Source organism: Artemia sp. Qi Xiang Cuo, chromosome 8 (assembly GCF_049724085.1).
Source record: "Artemia sp. Qi Xiang Cuo chromosome 8, ASM4972408v1, whole genome shotgun sequence".
Lineage (NCBI taxonomy): Eukaryota > Metazoa > Arthropoda > Branchiopoda > Anostraca > Artemiidae > Artemia > Artemia sp. Qi Xiang Cuo.
Window position 1 is genome coordinate 65,978,354 of NC_142801.1, and position 20,793 is coordinate 65,999,146.

The following is a 20,793-nucleotide window of genomic DNA, read 5'->3' on the forward strand; positions in this document are numbered from 1 at the left end:
TGGGGCTTTTGTAAATGCTTTTTATCACCTATAAAACTCTTACTGATGCTTTTTACCACTTGTAGAAGCTTTTGGGGCTTTTATAAATGCTTTTTACCACCTATAAAACTTTTACTGGTGCTTTATACCATTTGTACACGCTTTTGGGGCTTTTATAAATGCTTTTTATCACCCCTAAAACTCTTACTGATGATTTATACCACTTGTAAAAGCTTTTGGGGCTTTTACAAATGCTTTCTATCACCTATAAAACCCTTACTTATGCTTTATACCACTTTTAAACACTTTTGGTGCTTTTATAAATGCTTTGTATCACTTATAAAACTCTTATCGATGCTTTATATCACTTGTACACGCTTTTGGTACTTTTAAAAATGCTTTGTATCACCTATAAAACTCTTACTGATACTTTATACCACTTGTAAGCGCTTCTGGGGCTTTTATAAATGCTTTTTATCACCTATAAAACTCTTACTGATGTTTTATACCACTTGCACACGCTTTCGGGGCTTTTATAAATGCTTTTTATCACCTATAAAACTTTTACTATTGCTTTATACCATTTGTACACACTATTGGGGCTTTTATAAATGCTTTTTATCACCTATAAAACCCTTACTTATGCATAATACCACTTGTACAAGCTTTTATGGCTTTTATAAATGCTTTTTATCACCTATAAAACTCACCTATATCACCTATAAAACCACTTGTACAAGCTTTTGGGGCTTTTATAAATGCTTTTTATCACCTAAAAAACTCATACTTATGCATTATACCACTTGTACAAGCTTTTGGTGCTTTTATAAATGCTTTTTATCACCTTCAAAACTCATACTTATGCATTATACCACTTGTACAAGCTTTTGGGGCTTTTATAAAGGCTTTTTATCACCTAAAAAACTCTTACTGATGCTTTATACCACTTGTACGCGCTTTTGCGGCTATTATAAATACTTTGTATCACTTATAAAACTCTTACTGATGCTTTATACCACTTGTAGACACTTTTTGTGCTTTTATAAATGCTTTGTATCACCAATGAAACTCTTACTGATGCTTTATACCACTTGCACTCGCTTTTGGTGCTTTTATAAATGCTTTTTATCACCTATAGAACTCTTGCTGATGCTTTATACCACTTCTGCACGCTTTTGGTGCTTTTATAAATGCTCTATATCACTTATAAAACTCTTACTGATGCTTTATTTCACTTGTACAGGCTTTTGGGGCTTTTATAAATGCATTTTATCACTTATAAAAGTCTTGCTGATGCTTTATACCACTTGTACACGCTTTTGGTGTTTTTATAAATGCTTTGTATCACCTATAAAACTCTTACTTATGCATTATACCACTTGTAAACGCTTTTTAGGCTTTTATAAACGCTTTTTATCACCTATAAAACTCTTACTGATGCTTTATACCACCTGTACACGCTTTCGGGGCTTTTATAAATGCTTTTTATCACCTATAAAACTCCAACTTTTTTTTTATACTGCTTGTACACGCTTTTGGTGCTTTTATAAATGCTTTGTATCACCTATAAAACTCTTACTTATGCATTATACCACTTGTAAACGCTTTTGGGGCTTTTATAAACGCTTTTTGTCACCTAAAAACTCTTGCTGATGCTTTTTACCACTTGTACACGCTTTTGGTGCTTTTATAAATGCTTTGTATCACTCAAAAAACTCTTACTGATGCTTTATACCACTTTTACATGCTTTTGGGGCTTTTATAAATGCTTTTTATCACATATAAAACTCTTACTGATGCTTTATACCACTTGTAAACACTTATGGTGCTTTTATAATTTATTTGTATCACATATAAAACTCTTAATGGTGCTTTATACCACTTGTAAACGCTTTTGGGGCTTTTATAAAAGCTTTTTATCACCTATAATACTCTTAATGATGCCTTATACCACTTGTAAACACTTATGGTGCTTTTATAAATGCTTTGTATCAATTATAAAACTCTTACTGATGCTTTATACCACTTGTTCACGCTTTTGGGGCTTTTATAAATGCTTTTTATCACCTATAAAACTCTTACTGATGCTTTATACCACTTGTACACGCTTTTGGGGCTTTTATAAATGCTTTTTATAACCTATAAAACTTTTACTGGTGCTTTATACCATTTGTACACACTTTTGGGGCTTTTATAAATGCTTTTTATCACCCCTAAAACTCTTACTGATGCTTTATATTACTTGTACACGCTTTTGGGGCTTTTATAAATGCTTTTTATCACCTATAAAACTCTTACTGATGCTTTATACCACTTGTAAATACTTTTGGTGCTTTTATATATGCTTTGTATCACTTATAAAACTCTTATTGATGCTTTATATCACTTGTACACGCTTTTGGGGGTTTTATAAATGCTTTTTATCACCTATAAAACTCTTACTTATGCTTTATACCACTTTTACGCGCTTTTGCGGCTTTTATAAATGTTTTTTATCACCTATAAAACTCTTACTGATGCTTTATACCACTTGTACACGCTTTTGGGGCTTTACAAATGCTTTTTATCACCTATAAAACTCTTATTGATGCTTTATACCACTTGTACACGCTTTTGGGGCTTTTGTAAATGCTTTTTATCACCTATAGGACTCTTACTGATGCTTTATACCACTTGTACATGCTTTTCATGCTTTTATAAATGCTTTGTATCTCTGATAAAAGTCTTACCGATGCTTTGTACCACATTTACACGCTTTTGGCGGATTTTATAAATGCTTTGTATCACTTAGAAAACTCTTAATGATGCCTTATGCACGTTGTACAGGCTGTTTTTGCTTTTTTAAGTGTTTTGAATCACTTATAAAAGTCGTACTGATTCTTTAAGCCACATTTAGAGGCTTTTGGTGCTTTTTATAAATGCTTTTTATCTCTTATAAAATTATTGCTGATGCTTTTTACCAATTGTAAACGTTTTTGGGGCTGTTATAAATGCTTTTTATCACTTATAAAACTCTTAATGATGCTTTATACCACTTGTACACGCTTTTGGTGCTTTTATAAATGCTTTTTATCACCTATAAAACTCTTACTGATGCTTTTTACCACTTGTAGAAGCTTTTGGGGCTTTTATAAATGCTTTTTACCACCTATAAAACTTTTACTGGTGCTTTATACCATTTGTACACACTTTTGGGGCTTTTATAAATGCTTTTTATCACCCCTAAAACTCTTACTGATGATTTATACCACTTGTAAAAGCTTTTGGGGCTTTTACAAATGCTTTCTATCACCTATAAAACCCTTACTGATGCTTTATACCACTTTTAAACACTTTTGGTGCTTTTATAAATGCTTTGTATCACTTATAAAACTCTTATTGATGCTTTATATCACTTGTACACGCTTTTGGTACTTTTAAAAATGCTTTGTATCACCTATAAAACTCTTACTGATACTTTATACCACTTGTAAGCGCTTCTGGGGCTTTTATAAATGCTTTTTATCACCTATAAAACTCTTACTCATGTTTTATACCACTTGCACACGCTTTCTGGGCTTTTATAAATGCTTTTTATCACCTATAAAACTTTTACTATTGCTTTATACCATTTGTACACACTATTGGGGCTTTTATAAATGCTTTTTATCACCTATAAAACCCTTACTTATGCATAATACCACTTGTACAAGCTTTTATGGCTTTTATAAATGCTTTTTATCACCTATAAAACTCACCTATATCACCTATAAAACCACTTGTACAAGCTTTTGGGGCTTTTATAAATGCTTTTTATCACCTAAAAAACTCATACTTATGCATTATACCACTTGTACAAGCTTTTGGTGCTTTTATAAATGCTTTTTATCACCTTCAAAACTCATACTTATGCATTATACCACTTGTACAAGCTTTTGGGGCTTTTATAAAGGCTTTTTATCACCTAAAAAACTCTTACTGATGCTTTATACCACTTGTACGCGCTTTTGCGGCTATTATAAATGCTTTGTATCACTTATAAAACTCTTACTGATGCTTTATACCACTTGTAGACGCTTTTTTTGCTTTTATAAATGTTTTGTATCACCAATAAAACTCTTACTGATGCTTTATACCACTTTTACTCGCTTTTGGTGCTTTTATAAATGCTTTTTATCACCTATAGAACTCTTTCTGATGCTTTATACCACTTGTACAAGCTTTTGGTGCTTTTATAAATGCTTTGTATCACATATAAAACTCTTACTGATGCTTTATTTCACTTGTACAGGCTTTTGGGGCTTTTATAAATGCATTTTATCACTTATAAAAGTCTTGCTGATGCTTTATACCACTTGTACACGCTTTTGGTGTTTTTATAAATGCTTTGTATCACCTATAAAACTCTTACTTATGCATTATACCACTTGTAAACGCTTTTTGGGCTTTTATAAACGCTTTTTATCACCTATAAAACTCTTACTGATGCTTTATACCACATGTACACGCTTTCGGGGCTTTTATAAATGCTTTTTATCACCTATAAAACTCCAACTTTTTTTATACTGCTTGTACACGCTTTTGGTGCTTTTATAAATGCTTTGTATCACCTATAAAACTCTTACTTATGCATTATACCACTTGTAAACGCTTTTGGGGCTTTTATAAACGCTTTTTGTCACCTAAAAACTCTTGCTGATGCTTTATACTACTTGTACACGCTTTTGGTGCTTTTATAAATGCTTTGTATCACTTATAAAACTCTTACTGATGCTTTATACCACTTTTACACGCTTTTGGGGTTTTTATAAATACTTTTTATCACTTATAAAACTCATAATGATGCTTTATACCACTTGTAAACACTTATGGTGCTTTTATAATTTATTTGTATCACATATAAAACTCTTAATGGTGCTTTATACCACTTGTAAACGCTTTTGGGGCTTTTATAAAAGCTTTTTATCACCTATAATACTCTTACTGATGCCTTAAACCACTTGTAAACACTTATGGTGCTTTTATAAATGCTTTGTATAAATTATAAAACTCTTACTGATGCTTTATACCACTTGTACGCGCTTTTGGTGCTTTAAAAAATGCTTTTTATCACCTATAAAACTCTTACTGATGCTTTATACCACTTGTACACGCTTTTGGGGCTTTTATAAATGCTTTTTACCACCTATAAAACTTTTACTGGTGCTTTATACCATTTGTACACACTTTTGGGGCTTTTATAAATGCTTTTTATCACCCCTAAAACTCTTACTGATGCTTTATATTACTTGTACACGCTTTTGGGGCTTTTATAAATGCTTTTTATCACCTATAAAACTCTTACTGATGCTTTATACCACTTGTAAATACTTTTGGTGCTTTTATAGATGCTTTGTATCACTTATAAAACTCTTATTGATGCTTTATATCACTTGTACACGCTTTTGGGGCTTTTATAAATGCTTTGTATCACTTATAAAACTCTTATCGATGCTTTATATCACTTGTACACGCTTTTGGTACTTTTAAAAATGCTTTGTATCACCTATAAAACTCTTACTGATACTTTATACCACTTGTAAGCGCTTCTGGGGCTTTTATAAATGCTTTTTATCACCTATAAAACTCTTACTGATGTTTTATACCACTTGCACACGCTTTCGGGGCTTTTATAAATGCTTTTTATCACCTATAAAACTTTTACTATTGCTTTATACCATTTGTACACACTATTGGGGCTTTTATAAATGCTTTTTATCACCTATAAAACCCTTACTTATGCATAATACCACTTGTACAAGCTTTTATGGCTTTTATAAATGCTTTTTATCACCTATAAAACTCACCTATATCACCTATAAAACCACTTGTACAAGCTTTTGGGGCTTTTATAAATGCTTTTTATCACCTAAAAAACTCATACTTATGCATTATACCACTTGTACAAGCTTTTGGTGCTTTTATAAATGCTTTTTATCACCTTCAAAACTCATACTTATGCATTATACCACTTGTACAAGCTTTTGGGGCTTTTATAAAGGCTTTTTATCACCTAAAAAACTCTTACTGATGCTTTATACCACTTGTACGCGCTTTTGCAGCTTTTATAAATACTTTGTATCACTTATAAAACTCTTACTGATGCTTTATACCACTTGTAGACGCTTTTTGTGCTTTTATAAATGCTTTGTATCACCAATGAAACTCTTACTGATGCTTTATACCACTTGCACTTGCTTTTGGGGCTCTTATAAATGCTTTTTATCACCTATAAAACCCTTGCTGATGCTTTATACCACTTCTGAACGCTTTTGGTGCTTTTATAAATTCTTTGCATCACTTATAAAACTCTTACTGATGCTTTATTTCACTTGTACAGGCTTTTGGGGCTTTTATAAATGCATTTTATCACTTATAAAAGTCTTGCTGATGCTTTATACCACTTGTACACGCTTTTGGTGTTTTTATAAATGCTTTGTATCACCTATAAAACTCTTACTTATGCATTATACCACTTGTAAACGCTTTTTAGGCTTTTATAAACGCTTTTTATCACCTATAAAACTCTTACTGATGCTTTATACCACCTGTACACGCTTTCGGGGCTTTTATAAATGCTTTTTATCACCTATAAAACTCCAACTTTTTTTTTATACTGCTTGTACACGCTTTTGGTGCTTTTATAAATGCTTTGTATCACCTATAAAACTCTTACTTATGCATTATACCACTTGTAAACGCTTTTGGGGCTTTTATAAACGCTTTTGGTACTTTTAAAAATGCTTTGTATCACCTATAAAACTCTTACTGATACTTTATACCACTTGTAAGCGCTTCTGGGGCTTTTATAAATGCTTTTTATCACCTATAAAACTCTTACTGATGTTTTATACCACTTGCACACGCTTTCGGGGCTTTTATAAATGCTTTTTATCACCTATAAAACTTTTACTATTGCTTTATACCATTTGTACACACTATTGGGGCTTTTATAAATGCTTTTTATCACCTATAAAACCCTTACTTATGCATAATACCACTTGTACAAGCTTTTATGGCTTTTATAAATGCTTTTTATCACCTATAAAACTCACCGATGCTTACTGATGCTTTATACCACTTGTAAACGCTTCTGGGGCTTTTATAAATGCTTTTTATCACCTATAAAACTCTTACTGATGTTTTATACCACTTGCACACGCTTTCGGGGCATTTATAAATGCTTTTTATCTCCTATAAAACTCTTACTGATGTTTTATACCACTTGCACACGCTTTTGGGGCTTTTATAAATGCATTTTATCACCTATAAAACTCATACTGATGCTCTATACCATTAACACTAACGTGTGGTGCGATCATAAATTCGTTGAAAACCGGTTTAAATTCATAAAGATGCTTTATACCTCTTTTTCATGCTGTTGGTGCTCTTATAAATTCTATGAATAACCTATAAAACTCACACTGGTGCTTTACACACCTTCTACACGCTTTTTGGGGCTTTTACAAATGCTTTTTATCACCTATAAAACTCTTACTGATGCTTTATACCACTTTTACACGCTTTTGGGGCTTTTGTAAATTCTTTTTATCACCTATAAAACTCTTACTGATGCTTTATACCACTTGTACAAGCTTTTGGGGCTTTTATAAATGCTTTTTATCACCTATAAAACTTTTACTGGTGCTTTATACCATTTGTACACACTTTTGGGGCTTTTATAAATGCTTTTTATCACCCCTAAAACTCTTACTGATGCTTTATACCACTTGTAAACACTTTTGGTGCTTTTATAGATGCTTTGTATCACTTATAAAACTCTTACTAATGCTTTATATTACTTGTACACGCTTTTGGGGCTTTTATAAATGCTTTTTATCACCTATAAAACTCTTACTGATGATTTATACCACTTGTAAAGACTTTTGGTGCTTTTATAAATGCTTTGTATCACCTATAAAACTCTTACTGATGCTTTATACCACATGCACACGCTTTCGGGGCTTTTATAAATTCATTTCATCACCTATGAAACTCTTACTTATGCTTTATACAACTTGCAGACGCTTTTGGTGCTTTTATAAATGCTTTGTATCACCTATAAAACTCTTACTGATGCTTTATACCACTGGTATACGCTTTTGGTGCTTTTACAAATGCTTTGTATCACCTATAAAACTCTTACTGATGCTATATATCACTTGTACACGCTTTTGGGGCTTTTATAAATGCATTTTATCACTTATAAAACTCTTACTGATGCTTAATACCACTTGTACACGCTTTTGGTGCCTTTATAAATGCTTTGTATCACCTATAAAACTCTTACTTATGCATTATACCACTTGTACACACTTTTGGGGCTTTTATAAACGAATTTCATTGCCTATAAAACTCTTACTGGTTCAAGGTTTAAGGTTCAAGGTTTAATTTTAAAATATCTGTACAAAATAGACATAAATACAGGGTAAACGCCGGAGACACAAGGTCGAATGACAAAATCCCGGTACATTAATCGGAATAAACCTGTTTAACAACAAAATAATAAATAAGAGTTATTCCATGACTCACCAATAGACGGACACCCACCCCACAAACCCACCGACAACGGGCAAAGATCCACCGAAAATACCAAAAACAAAAAAAAACAAAATACCAACGGGCGAATAAGGGTAACCGATAACTGGCATCACACAGGGCAAAACACCCAACAAAACAATAATATCAAATGTACCCAGATTTTCAATATATTATTAATTCTTAAAATTATTTATAAGGATAGAATGAAGTTGCTTTTTTATATTTGGAATAGATTTGCTGCAATCAATAAATGGTAGATGAAGACACCATGAACCCGTGATTGAAAATAAGGGCGAGAACCGTGATCTCTCTGTGCTTAATTTTAGGTGCTGAATGTTCCATTTATGTCGGGTTTCATAAGAATGGGCATGTTGCACAGGGATAAAATTATTCGAACGAAAGTACGTAGGTAGTTCCGACCGGTCATATTTTACCTTAAATAAAAAAAATTGAGGGTGAATATCTGTGAAACAGGCAAAATATTAGTTAGAAGATATAGAGTTTCAGTTTTACTCTTATTAGGATACGAAGACGGTGATGGTAAATAATTCTTTAAAATTAGAAGAGCCCGGTTTTGAAGAATTTGTATCGGTTTCACATGACATCTGAATGTTGCCAAATATATCAGAGGACAATACGTATGATGGGAATGAACCAACGCAAAATAAATTAGACGTAGGATTTCATATGGAAAAAAATGCTGAAACCTTCGCATTATTCCAACCCCCTGAGCAACTTTAACCCGTAATCTATTACAATGTTCTTTATATGACAGATTTTCATCAATAATAATACCCAGATACTGGAACGAAGTTACCCTTTGAATTTGAATATTTGTAGCATGATCAAATATAGTTGAAATTCCTTGAGCATTCTGCCCAATTCTACTACAAATGATAAATTTGGTTTTTGATGCATTTAGTGACAAACGATTAGCTTTTAGCCATACAAGAAGTTGTGAAAATACGATTTGCAGCTTCTCATTGAGATCTTCTTCCTTATATACAGTAAGTGATGATCCGGTATCATCAGCGAAAAGAACATTCAGACCAAGGTTTTCTGTCGCTGATGGAAGGTCATTTATATAAATTAAAAAAAGCAGTGGTCCCAGGATTGAGCCTTGCGGGACACCAATATTTGACAACAGACATGGATCCGAAACTGTGTCGTTGATCATAGTCACTTGGGAGCGACGACTTAGGTAAGATGCGATAAAATCGTGCGCTGGTCCTCGTATCCCACCGTGGTTTAATTTATACAACAATATTTCATGGCTTAACGAATCAAAGGCCTTCTCAAGGTCCAAAAATATACTCGCCGGGATTCATTTTTTGTCCAGACACTCGTGAATAAATTGTACCATAGTTAATATAGCATCCTGCGTACTATTCTCTTTTCTAAATCCATATTGAGTTTTTGAAAAATAATCTTTTGAACAGAGAAAATTATACATTCGATTATAAGAAACAACGCTCCGTTACTTTAGAAAAACCCGAAAGAATAGAAATGGGTCTATAATTTGAGCATTTAGTCCGGTCGCCACTTTTATATAGTGGTAACACTTTCCCTTTTTTAAAAGAATGCGGAAAAGTTCCAGATCTAAATGACAGATTTATTAAATGCCGCATAACTTTATTAATACTAGGAAAAATGGCTTTAACAATATTGGTCGACGACTCATCAATCCCCGGGGAATTTCCATTATTTAAAAGCTTAACAACCTTAGCAAGCTCTTCTTGTATTACCTGAGTTAAAAACATAGAATTCTCAGAAGGACTTCCTAGGTACTTAAGATAATTACATTGCCCATGTGACATATTACATTGGAGCTTATTAGCTATTGACTGCCCGATTGACACGAAATGAAAATTTATGTAATTTGCCATTTCTAGTTCCCTTTCAATTGTATTACCATGGGCATCCCGTATTTTTGATGGTGAAGAAGACGTCCGCGATCGATCTAAACTTGAGTTGATTAGTTCCCAAGTTTTCTTTGGGGACTTACTTACTTCATTAAAAGAATCGAAATAAAATTTCATTTTAGCATTGCGTATTATTTTTGAAAGTAGGTTTTTATAATTTTGGAAGGTTCTTCTATTTTCTTCACTTTCGAAAGATATTAAAGTTTTATAGAGATTGTTTTTATGTTTTATTGATGTCAAAAGGGCTGGCGATATCCATGGTTGGATGGGTTGATTATATTTCCGTTTTCTTTTTTTTTGACTCTTGGGTACGACTCATCAAGTGCAGCATGAAATCCCTCTAAAAAATAATCCGTCGCAGAGTTTATTTCATCAGCATCAAATACAGGAGACCAATCAGATAAATTCAATTTATCCTTTAAGCATACTAGATTTTTTTATTAATAATCCGGGTTGCTGTTTCTGGTGATTTTATTTTATGAATCTGGTATCTCACATCAGAAATTAAAAAAAAATGATCAGAGAAATCCGTCAGAACAACCTGTGAAGACGTGGCTGGTGTTGTTAAAAATATGTTGTCAATGAGAGTTGCACTAGTCGATGCAACACACGTTGGAATTGTACACGAAGGAATTAGGGAATTCGATGACATTAATGTAATAAATTCAGTTGTATGGGTATTTTCATTAAATTCCAGTAGATTTATATTAAAATCTCCCATAACCACAACATCCTTATTATCCAAAGATGCTAGTAAAGACTCCAGAGATTGCAAAAAAAGCGGTATTGGGGCCGACGGAGGCTTATACACAACACAAACTTGAATTTGTTTAGTCCCAAGCCGACATTCAACCGCCAGTATTTCACACACTTTTTCAACATTATATTTTTCCACTTCTGGCAGTCGCTCATACTGCGCTCCATCATTCAAAAATAATACAAGACCACCTTTATTATAAACCAGTCGATTCTTATCAACGAATTTATGTCCCGGGATTTTCACAGTATAATGGGTCTTATCATTAATAAATGTTTCACAAATCCCCAAAATGTCAATTTGGTTTGCTGGCAATAAATTTTATAGTTCATCAATAGAACTCATGAGTCCTTGTATATTCACAAACCCCATACGCAATGAATTATCTTCAAGTATGTTTATGTCATCAGGAGAAACGTAGGCTACGATGACGGTTTTATTTTAGAAAAAGTGTGGTTTTCTCTTTGGCCAAATATATGAAAAGTTTTAGAAAGTAAAGATAGGTTAATGGGTTTCCCCTCCAAAGCTACCAGCCTATCGGTCCCCACCACACCCGAAAACTTTAAATTCAACAAAGTAATATTCGAAAGATCCCACCCCGCGCCAATAAGCCCGCGTGATAAGGAGCCCGTCCCACTGCCGAGTCATGAAAACCAACTTTGCTTATCATACTTCGAGAAGACCAAAGTTGAGAAGGTATAAGTAGAACAGAAATAACTTGGGAAGAAATAATCAAAATAAACTTGAACCGAGCTAGCCTAAATAACACATCAACATAAAAAATCAACATATCTCAAACACAAAAACGAAACAATTATCAATCTAGAGCGGGATTGATCTAACATCATACACTAGTCACCTTTAATATTTCTTATGCTTTTGCCCACTGCGAATCAGAATCCGATTTATACTCTAGCCAGAGTTTAGCCCCTTTTTGTTTCACTCGTGTGAGTTGAGCGGATCCATTCTCACTCATTTCCTTACCCTTAGTCAGTAACTCGTTTCTAATAGAGTTTAATTTGGGTGGCAAGTCCGTGCAAATCCGGACCCCAGTTCCTTTCAGCTTTGAAATTGAACTGAAGATTGATAGAATATCTTTTTCTGTCGACACTGTTACAAAAACTGGAGGGGTGTTCGGCTTACGGCTAGACACATTCGACTTCTTAGGCACTCGGTAGCACTGTGATAATCGAATTTTATCCGTGATTTCCATTTTTGATGTCAGTAACGTAGACACATTCGTGAGAACTGACTGTTGGTTTTTCTCTTTCTGTAATCCGAAGATGATTAAGTTGAATTTTTGGTCTTTTACTTCGATTTCCAGCAGTTTCATTTCGATTGTATCAAACTTTGACTTTTGCTCCTCAAGCTCGCTTTCTACACTAGCAATCTTGGCGTCACGAGACTTCGATTCATATTTCAAAGTTTGAACCTCATCCGAAATCGAGGACAGTGTAACAGAAAACTCTTTTTGTTGGTTAATTATGAGATCTAGTTTCTTTCCCAGTGCCTTCATTCCATCATCAAAAGTTTTCTGGCTGACTGACGACATATTTCTTTCGCTATAAAATCCGCTCTCAGGTGATATTTATGTTTTCATTTAGAATTTTATTAAATACAGACTTACTGGCAAGTATCCAAGCAGTATCCAAATGACGGAGTCTAAGACCGGTATAACTAGTTAATTTAGTTCACTCGTTGAATAATATATCGATATGGCTCTAATTAAACGTTTCTGCGTCACAGCTATAAAAATTTACTAATACATAATAGTCGTCAAACTTGTTAGTTACACCAGCTAAGCTGTTGAGATTTTAAGCATGTGTTTTATCCGACTGAATTGAAACTTATTTAGCTGTTAACTCTATGAACTCTAATTCAATACCACTTGTACACGCTTTTGGGGCTTTGTAAATGGTTTTTATTACCTATAAAACTTTTACTGATGCTTTATACCACTTATACACGCTTTTGGGGCTTTTGTAAATGCTTTTATCACATATAAAACTCTTATTGATGATTTATACCACTTTTAGACGCTTTTGGTGCTTTTATAAATACTTTGTATCACTTATAAAAGTCTTACTGATGCTTTATACCACTTGTACACGCTTTTGGTACTTTTATAAATACTTTGTATCACCTATAAAACTCTTAATGATGGTTTATCCCACTTGTAAACGCTTCTGGGGCTTTTATAAAGGCTTTTTATCACCTATACAACTCTTACTGATGCTTTATTCCACTTTTAAACACTTTTGGTGCTTTTAGAAATGCTTTGTATCACATAAAAAACTCTTACTGATGCTTTATACCACTTATACACGATTTTGGTGCTTTTATAAATGCTTTGTATCACCTATAAAACTCTTACTGATGCTTTATACCACTTGTATACGCTTTTGGGGCTTTTATAAAGTCTTTTTATCACTTATAAAACTCTTACTGATGCTTTATACCACTTGTAAATACTTTTGGTGCTCTTATAAATGCTTTGTATCACCTATAAAACTCTTACTGATGCTTTATACCATATGCACACGCTTTCGGGGCTTTTATAAATGCATTTCATCACCTATGAAACTCTTACTTATGCTTGATACAACTCGCACACGCTTTTGGTGCTTTTATAAATGCTTTGTATGACCTATAAAACTCTTACTGATGCTTTATACCACTTGTACACGCTTTTGGTACTTTTACAAATGCTTTGTATCACCTATAAAACTCTTACTGATGCTTTATACCACTTGTACCCGCTTTTGGGGCTTTTGTAAATGCTTTTATAACATATAAAACTCTTACCGATAATCTATTTCACTTGTACAGGCTTTTGGGGCTTTTATAAATGTTTTTTATCACTTATAAAACTCTTGCTGATGCTTTATATCACTTGTACACTTATTTGGGGCTTTTATAAATGCATCTTATCACTTATAAAACTCTTACTGATGCTTTATACCACTTGTACAAGCTTTTGGTGCTTTGTATCACCTATAAAACACTTACTGATGCTTTATACCACTTGTACACGCTTTTGGGGATTTTGTAAATGCTTTTTATCACCTAAAAATCTTTGACTGGTGCTTTATATCATTTGTACACACTTTTGGGGCTATTATAAATGCTTTTTATCAGCTATAAAACTCTTATTGATGCTTTATACCACTTGTACACGCTTTTGGGGCTTTTATAAATGCTTTTTATCACCTAAAAAACTCTTACTGATGATTTATACCACTTGTAAACGCTTTTTGGGGCTTTTACAATTGCTTTCTATCAGATATAAAACCCTTACTGATGCTTTATACCACTTTTAAACACTTTTGGTGCTAATATAAATGCTTTTTATCACTTATAAAACTCTTATTGATGCTTTATACCACTTGTAAACGCTTCTGGGGCTTTTATAAATGCTTTTTATCGTCCCTATAAAACTGACGTTTTATACCACTTGCACACGCTTTTGGGGCTTTTATAAATGCTTTTTATCAGCTATAAAACTCTTACTGATGCTTTATACCACTTTTACACGCTTTTGGGGCTTTTATAAATGCTTTCTACCACATATAAAACTCTTACTGATGCTTTATACCACTTGTAAGCGCTTCTGGGGCTTTTATAAATGCTTTTTATCACCTATAAAACTGTTACTGATGTTTTATACCACTTGTACACGCTTTTGGGGGCTTTTATAAATGCTTTTTATCAGCTATAAAACTCTTACTGATACTTTATACCACTTGTACAGGCTTTTGGTGCTTTTATAAATGCGTTGTATCCCTTATAAAACGCTTACTGATGCTTTATACCCCTGTATACGCTTTTAGGGCTATTATAAATGCTTTGTATCACTAATAAAACTCTTACTGATGCTTTATACCACTTGTACACGCTTTTGGTGCTTTTATAAATGCTTTGTATCACCTATAAAAACTCTTACTGATGCTTTATACCACTTGTAAACGCTTCTGGGGCTTTTATAAATGCTTTTTATCACCTATAAAACTCTTACTGATGTTTTATACCACTTGCACACGCTTTCGGGGCTTTTATAAATGTTTTTTATCACCTATAAACTCTTTCTTATGCTTTATACCACTTTTACGCGCTTTTGTGGCTTTTATAAATGTTTTGTATCACCTATAAAACTCTTACTGATGCTTTTTACCACTTGTACACGCTTTTTGGGGCTTTTGTAAATGCTTTTTTATCACCAGAAAGAACTCTTTTCCCGATGCTTTATACCACTTGTACAAGCTTTTGGTGCTTTGGCAAATGCTTTATCACTCAGTAAAACTCTTACTGATGCTTTATACCACTTGTACACGCTTTTTTGGGGCTTTTATAAATGCTTTTTTATCACCTATAAAACTCTTACTGATGCTTTTTACCACTTTTTACACGCTTTTTGGGGCTTCTGTAAATGCTTTTTATCACCTATAAAACTCTTACTGATGCTTTATACCACTTGTACACGCTTTTGGGGCTTTTATAAAATGTTTTTGTATCACCTATTAAACTCTTACCGACGCTTTATACCACTTGTACACGCTTTTGGGGCTTTTATAAATGCTTTTTATACTTATAAAACTCTTACTGATGCTTTTTACCACTTGTACACGCTTTTAGTGCTTTTATAAATGCATTTTATCACCTATTAAACTCTTACTGATGCTTTTTACCACTTGCACACGCTTTTGATGCTTTTATAAATGCTTTGTATCACCTATTAAACTCTTACTGATGCTTTATACCACTTGTAAACGCATTTGGGGCTTTTATAAATGCTTTTTATCACCTATAAAACTCTTTCACACGCTTTTGGTTCTTTTATAAATGCTTTTTATCACCTATAAAACTCTTACTGATCTTATACCACTTTTACACCCTTTTTGGGCTTTTATAAATGCTTTTTATCACCTATAAAACTATTACTGATGCTTTACACGGCTTGTACACGCTTTTGGTTCTTTTATAAATGCTTAGTATTGCTGATAAAACTCTTACTGTTGCTTTATACCGCTTGTAAACGCTTTTGGAGAGTTTTTAAATGCTTTTTATCATTTATTAAACTCTTACTGATGCTTTGTACCACTTGTACACACTTTTGATGCTTTTATAAATGCTTTGCATCACCTATTAAATTCTTACTGATGCTTTATACCATTTGTACACGCTTTTGGGCTTTTTATAAATGCTTTTTATCACTTATAAAACTCTTACTGATGCTTTATTCCACTTGTACACGCTTTTTGGGTTTTGTAAATGCTTTTTATCACTTATAAAAATCTTACTTATGCTTTATACCACTTGTAAACGCTTTAGGAGAATTTATAAATGATTTTTATCACCTATTAAACTTTCGCTGATGCTTATTACCACTTGTAAACGCTTTTGATGCTTTTATAAATGCTTTGTATCCCCTATTAAACTCTTACTGGTGCTTTAAAACAGTTGTACACGCTTTTGGTGCTTTTATAAATGCTTTGTTTCACCTATAAACTCTTACTGATACTTTAAACCACTTTTACACGCTTTTGATGCTTTTATAAATGCTTTGTATCCCTTATAAGACTCTTACTGATGCTTTAAACCACTTGTACACGCTTTTGGTGCTGTTATAATTGCTTTGTATCGCTGATAAAACTCTTACTGTTGCTTTATACCACTTGTACATGCTTTTGATGCTTTTATAAATGCTTTGTATCCCTTATAAAACTTTTACTGATGCTTTATACCACTTGTAAATGCATTTGGTGTTTTAATAAATACTTTGTATTGCTGATAAAACTCTTACTGATGCTTTATACCCCTTGTACACGCTTTTGTTAATTTTATAAATGCTTTGTATCAAATATAACACTCTTACTGATGCTTTATAGCACTTGTACACGCTTTTGGGGCTTTTATAAATGCTTTTTTTCGTCTATAAAACTTTTACTGATGCTTTATACCAATTGTACACGCTTTTGGTGCTTTTATAAATGCTTTGTATCTCTTATAAAACTCTTACTAATGCTTTATACCACTTGTACACGCTTTTGGTGCTTTTATAAATGCTTTTTATGTAATATAAAACTCTTATTGATGCTTTATACCACTTGTACACGCTTTTGGGGTTTTTATAAATGCTTTTTATCACCTATAAAACTCTTACTTATGCTTCATACCACTTTTACACGCTTTAGTGCTTTTATAAATGCTTTTTATAAAAAATAAAACTCTTACTGATGCTTTATACCACTTGTAAACGCTTTTGGTGCTTTTATAAATGCTTTGTATCAACTATAAAACTATTACTGATGCTTTATACCACTTTTACACGCTTTTGTTGCTTTAATAAATGCTTTGAATCAAATATAAAACTCTTACTAATACTTTATACCACTTGTACAAGCTTTTGGTGCTTTTATAAATGCTTTTTTATCACTTATAAAACTCCTACTGGTGCTTTATACCATTTGTAAACGCTTTTGGGGCTTTGATAAATGCATTGTATCGCCGATAAAACTCTTACTGAGGCTTTATACCACTTGTACACGCTTTTGGGGTTTTTATAAGAGCTATTTATCACCTAACAGGAAGGGTTTGCGAAAGCATAGGTTGGCTTTATACCATTTGTAAACGCTTTTGGGGCTTTTATAAATGCATTGTATCGCCGATAAAACTCTTACTGAGGCTTTATACCACTTGTACACGCTTTTGGGGTTTTTATAAGAGCTATTTATCACCTAACAGGAAGGGTTTGCGAAAGCATAGGTTGGCTGGCCCCCAGCCCCCCATTGCACTTCCTGGCTGAAGGGCCACGAAACGGAGATCAGCACCGCCGGTTTGGATCTTAAGGGTCTAGTGCCGCATCCTTTACCTTTTTTTTTTTTTATTTATCACCTATAAAACTCTTACTGATGCTTTGTACCACTTTTACACGGTTTTGAGGCTTTTATAAATGCTTTTTATCACCTATAAAACTCTTATTGATGCTTTATACCAGATTTACACGCTTTTGGTGCTTTTTTAAAAGCTTTTCATTGCTTAAAAAACTCTCATTAATGAATTAAACTTCTTCTGCACACTTTTGGTATCTTTTTAATAGATATGTATTACTTATAAAACTCTTACTGATTCATTTTATCTCTTATCTACAAGTCATGAACCTGTACAAACGATCTGTATCGGCTGTACGTCTCTATCTGATGCTTTATTCACCATTGCTAACGTTTGGGGATTTCATAAAAGCTTTTTATTGCGTATAAATGTCGTATTGTTGGGTTATACCACTTTTATACGCTTTTGGTGCTTTCATAAACGCTTTGTATCAAATATAAAACTCTTACTGAGGTTTTACACCACTTTTGGTACACGCTTTTGGTGCTTTTATAATTGCTTTGTATCGCTGATAAAATTCTTACTGTTGCTTTATACCACTTGTACATGCTTTTGGTTTTTCATAAATGCTTTGCATAACTTAAAACTTTCTTACTGATGCTTTATACCACTTGTGCATGCTTTTGATGGTTTTATAAATGCTTTGAATCGCTGATAAAACTCTTACTGTTGCTTTATACCACTTGTACTTGCTTTTGGTTTTTTATAAATGCTTTGTATAACTTAAAAAACTCTTACTGTTGCTTTATACCACTTGTACACACTTTTGGTGCTTTTATAAATGCTTTATATCCCTTATAAAACTCTTACTGATGTTTTTTACCACTTGTACACGCTCTTAGTGCTTTTATAAATGCATTTTATCACCTATTAAACTCTTACTGATGCTTTTTACCACTTGCACACGCTTTTGATGCTTTTATAAATGCTTTGTATCAGCTATTAAACTCTTACTGATGCCTTATGCAATTTGTAAACGCTTTTGGTGCTTTTATAAATGCTTTTTATCACCTATAAATCTCTTACTGATGCTTTATACCACTTTTACACGCTTTTGGTACTTTTATAAATGCTTTTGATCACCTATGAAAGTCTTACTGATCTTCTTCCACTTTTAAACGCTTTTGGGGCTTTTATAAATGCTTTTTATCACCTATAAAACTCTTACTGATGCTTTACACGGCTTGTACACGCTTTTGGTTCTTTTATAAATGCTTAGTATCGCTGATAAAACTCTTACTGTTGCTTTATACCGCTTGTAAACGCTTTTGGACAGTTTTTAAATGCTTTTTATCACCTATAAAACTCTTACTGATGCTTTCTACCTCTTGCAAACGCTTTTGATGCTTTTATAAATGCTTTGCATCACCTTTAAACTCTTACTGATGCTTTATACCACTTGTAAACGCTTTTGGTGCTTTTATAAATGCTTTGTATCACCTATAAAACTCTTGCTGATGCTTTATACCACTTTTAAACCCTTTTGGTTCTTTTATAAATGCTTTTTATCACCTATAAAACTCTAACTGATCTTATACCACTTTTACACGCTTTTGGGGTTTTTATAAATGCTTTTTAGCACTTTAAAATTCTTACTGATGCTTTATTCCACTTGTACACCGTTTTTGGGTTTTGTAAATGCTTTTTATCCCTTATAAAATTCTTACTTATTCTTTATACCACTTGTAAACGCTTTAGGAGAATTTATAAATGCTTTTTATCACCTATTAAACTCTTGCTGATGCTTATTACCACTTGTAAACGCTTTTGATCCTTTTATAAATGCTTTGTATCACCTATTAAACTCTTACTGATGCTTTATACCACTTGTACTTCATTCAACTGAACTTCCATACAACTCAGCCCTTATTCACCTCAATATCTGCGCAAATCAACTCCATTCAGTTCAACCCTCATTCAACTCAACCCCCAACAACATCACAAAACGCCCTTTGGCACCAAAATATGATCTTAGATCCATTTCTAGAGTGTAAAGATTTGAAACCATGGAGTGTAAAGACTTCAGCGGCAGACCAAAAGGTCTGCTGCTGAAATCTTCATGACTGAAAAACCTTTAACTTATTTTAAAATTCCCTCCTGAGTACTCTCCTCCTCGTAAAAGATCTATGCTAGATCTCATGCTAGCTTTTGTGCTATTTTAGCCTGTAAATTGTATCCTATTCTATTATCTTTCCAGAGGGAAAATAAAAAAGTTTTGAAAAAAATACTAAGTGAAAAAAATTCAATCAAATACAAAGCTTATTCACTAATAATAGATATTTTTTATGTTCGTCGTTATTACTAAAATTAATTACGAAACAAATTTTTGGGAATTACTTAAAAGTTCTTGATATCCGGACGTGTCTTCTTTATCCTTTCTTTTTTTTCCAGCCCTAGTGGGTCGCTGGAACATCTTAGGGGTGCTGAAAAGGTTAACCACCCCAGGTTATTTGAATTAGTTTTTATTTCCCCTAGTAAAGGTGTACATTCAGTAGTCACAAGTTTTAACGTTACTTGGTATGCTTAACCTAAAATTTCAAATTTGTGAAATATTCAAATCTGCTTCTAAATATAATAATTGCAACCGTTGTAATATTATTTTGGAAGCTTTTCTTCTTTTTTGCAGCAGAAAGTTTTGAGCCTGTAAAATTCCGGTTTCTTTCCAATACCTCTGTATTGTTCTTCAAG